Source organism: Capsicum annuum, chromosome 1, assembly GCF_002878395.1.
Source record: "Capsicum annuum cultivar UCD-10X-F1 chromosome 1, UCD10Xv1.1, whole genome shotgun sequence".
Taxonomy (NCBI): domain Eukaryota; kingdom Viridiplantae; phylum Streptophyta; class Magnoliopsida; order Solanales; family Solanaceae; genus Capsicum; species Capsicum annuum.
In genome coordinates, this window is record NC_061111.1 from 197,168,679 (window position 1) to 197,172,675 (window position 3,997).

At 32.6% G+C, this 3,997-nt stretch overlaps 1 long non-coding RNA gene across 1 annotated transcript; it reads left to right on the forward strand.

Moving 5' to 3' along the window:
* The first annotated feature begins 2,670 nt into the window (after positions 1-2,670).
* LOC124888666 lies at positions 2,671-3,997 on the forward strand. Its single transcript, XR_007047286.1, has 4 exons — positions 2,671-3,185; positions 3,274-3,528; positions 3,614-3,826; positions 3,913-3,997. It is a non-coding gene; the product is annotated as an uncharacterized LOC124888666 (long non-coding RNA).

The following is a 3,997-nucleotide window of genomic DNA, read 5'->3' on the forward strand; positions in this document are numbered from 1 at the left end:
AAAACAATAGTAGTAGTATAGATGATAATAATAGTAGTATAGATGACATGGACTTGGATTTATCCCAACATCGTGTTGAAACTGGTGATGGCTCCAATATATAAGAAAATAATTCTTAATTTTGATTAGTAATTCTGAAGTCAGAAAATATAATAATATGTTACAATAATCATAATTTTTAATAATTATTATATAGTGAGTAAGTGAAGTGCATTAAGGGAGAGGATGATAGTGTGCTGGTGGAGGACGTTCATATTAAGAGAAGATAACAGTCGTATTTTCATAGACTCTTGAATGATGAGGGGAACAGAGACATTGTGTTAGGGGAGTTGGAGCACTCAGAGGAGTGTTGTGATTTCAGCTATTGTAGGCGTTTTAAGGTGGAGGAGGTCAGCGAGGCTATTCGCAGGATGTGAAGAGGTAGGGCGACGGGGCCAGACGAGATTCCTGTGGATTTTTGAAAGTTTATTGGCGGAGTTGGTTTAATGTGGTTGATCAAATTGTTTAACGGCATTTTTAAGACTGCAAAAATGTCTGAGGCTTGGAGGTGGAGTACCATGATTCCTTTATATAAGAACAAGGGTGACATCCAGAGTTGCAACAACCACTACAAAAATAACTGGTAAATTGTGGCAGTTTATTTATGGAGGTTATAAGAAACACTCACTACACATTTAATTTTTAGCGCTTATGCCAACCTCCGCAAAATAATTATTTTTGTAGCGGTTTAACTTTGGAGGTTGTAAAAGACCCCCACTATACTTTTGATTTGCGGCATGTGTTTCAATCTCCCCAAAATTATTCTTGTTGTGGCGATTTTCCTGTGTGAGTTTTTGTACTACAAAAGATTAGAATCATTTTGGGTATAATGCTGATTTTTAATCACCATAATGAACATAAAATGGCGGTTTTCAATATTGTCACAAATCCGTTGGCTATTAATACTATTTTGGTGATTTCAAAAAAACCACCACAAAAGGCTTGCACTTAATAATGACTTATATAATTTATATTGGGCGGTTTCAAACATTCATAAAATACACATTTTATATGATCTATTGTAATTGCATAATATATGACAATTTCACCCTATATAATTATTAATTTTGTAATATCAATTTATAAGAATTAATCGAGTTTTTAAAAAATTTTAAAATTAGAATAAATATATTTCATGATGACGTATTATTAGTTATATATTATTCTAGTACAAAAAAAAATCATCAAGAAAAAGGTTGACCGTTGATGGTGTTAAACAGAAATTTATTACTTTGCATAACGTTTTACCTTAATACATTATTACTCCCAATAATGACTCTCTGCCCATGTGTAGATATTAATGTCGCATACTAAACTCAAAGGCGACTCATATGACTGACATCTCGTGTTCGCAACTATTGAATGAGCCATAAGTAATAACTCTCGTTTAAGCGTATTGAACTATATATATCGAGTACGGACATTCCAGACATTTTTGCAACCAACTAATCACAATATACATATATGATCATTATCAAAATATACATATAGACTTCACTCTAAATACCTTTAGCCCAAAACATCCATCTCCATTTGCTTCTCACCCCCAGCTCTACCATCTCCATCGACTATCAACTGTAATCTCTAGTGGTAGTGACAATGACATTCGATGGGTTCGTACCATTGGATGAGAAGTCACTACTGGAGTATATAAAAGCTACTCCAATTTTTTTATTTCAATTTTTATAACAAATAAACATACTGATCAATCACTCGATAGCTAATTGATGATAACCACTAAGCCAAAATCAATCGAACGGTATCTTATTGGTTCGTTAACGGCTTAAGACATATAAGAATGGATAATCAATAAGTTAAATCGTTTACAAAAAATGAATCAAATCACACCTCAACTAATTGAAAAACAATCACCTAAATTTTTTATTTATTGTGATTTGCATCTAAGATAATGCTAAGCATTACACATATTTCGGGTGCACAAGCAGACGTTTAGGGTAGACGCCTCACAGAGCTAAACTCCACGCGTGAGCCTCAGGACATTTTAATAGTGCCCTGCTCAAAATCAAGCTCCAACCAAGAAATAAAATAACTTTTAAAAATACTTTGTTCAATTAAATAATTTGATAATTATAATTTCGTTGCATTTATATCTAATCTAATAGAATATTAGATGAATTTGAATGGTTTTCATAAATTTTTTATTTTTCAAGCTGTCATTATTTTTTACTTGTTTTGATGGGGGTGGACATTTTCACAAAACAAAAATGAAATTGGAGAAAATAAAAAGATATAAATGTGCATAAAAATCTCAAAATTTATTAAACCCAATTTCTTTAAACAATGACAAAGTACGACATTTAGATTATTTTCTTTAATATGTGACAGAATTGTGCTTTAAGTATGTCATACCAAACAAATTATTTTAATTCTTTAAATGTGCTTCTATTAAATTTAAAAAAAAAATTAAAATTGTAATAAAAATAAAGACAGAAAAATGTAAGTTTCTTTGCTTTTCTAAATTCTTTTTCGCGCTAGATTTCCACGTTTACCTCCTTCTTCCCACCTTCCCCTGCATCTTCCCACCTGTTCCTTTTCTTGGTGAAAAACTTTCCTTACAGAAGTATAAATTTCCTCATGATTCCTTTTATAGAGATGGAATTCATATCTTAGCACTAGGTCAATTTTTTATTTATATCTGTAGTCAGATTCTTCTATGTAAACTTTTTGTGTTCATCTATATGATTCCTAGACACAGATTTTTGGTGTGATATTTCAATTCTTTATCTGTTCGGGTGGTACTAAAGGCATCCTTTTTGCCAATTATTTAGTATTAACTTGTTATCGATGCCGAAGATTAAACGTTTTAAGAATCCACTAAAATCTGCTAAAGGACATGCTTCATCATCAACTACTCCAATGTCAAGAGCCCTCCCAGATGCTTCAACAAATCACTCACAAGTTCATGAAGTCCAACAACAAGAAGCAACTCATGCTCTCCCCCAACAAGAACAAGTTTCAATTCCCCCACAACAAAAACAAGCTCCAATTTTTTTGCAGTAAGAACAAGCTTCAATTCTACCTTCTAATTCAAGTGCAACATCGATGCATCGACGTTCATCTCCAAAATATTGGAGAGTAGATGCATCGACGTTCATCTCCAAAATATTGGAGAGTAGATACAAAAGGTATATATGTCTTATGTAATTTTGACTTTAACTCATGAGTATTTTTTTTTTCTTTTTGATTGAGTGACTGATTTTTTCTTGTTAAAAGACTCAAAAAAAAAAAGCTATCAAGCAAATTAATGTCAAGGTCAATGAGGTTAATTACCTACCTGTTGGAGAGCGCATCATTGTGAATTTTGATGACTATGACGCAGCATATGGTGATGCGCAAGGATTGCTCGTCGGCTATTGCGGATCGTTGGTAATTGATTATAATTTATTTCCTATTAGTTTTGAGAAGTGGTCAGGGCCATCAGACATGCCTAAGAAGTACATGGAAGACTGCTTTGAAACAATACTGAAGGTACAAGTTTTCTTACATATATATTTACTGATTTCACCAAGATTTTAGAAGACATGACAAAACTAACTTCCTTTTTTATTTGAAGTGTCGTTTTGTTTTTCAGGCAAATGAGTCCATTGCATACAGATATTGTAATGCTAGTATCTCAAAGAAGTGGGCTACACATAGATAAAGGTTATGGAATGAATATTTTGACCCAGTCAAAAGCAAAAATGGGATTATTAGTAATGTACAATCTGGTATAACTAAAGATCAATGGGCTAGTTTTGTTGCCTACCGCCTGAAACCATCAACAATAGTAAGCTTCAGATTATGTTAGTAAGTTTGATCTTATCACAATTAAATAGAGATGAAAATTCTAAGTTGTATTTGTTTTATCGACAGGAGCTGAGCTTTGTAGAAGAAATAAGAAAATTTAGCGAAAGCAAAAAATGCCACACACTGGTGGTTCAAAAGCTAACTCAAGAAG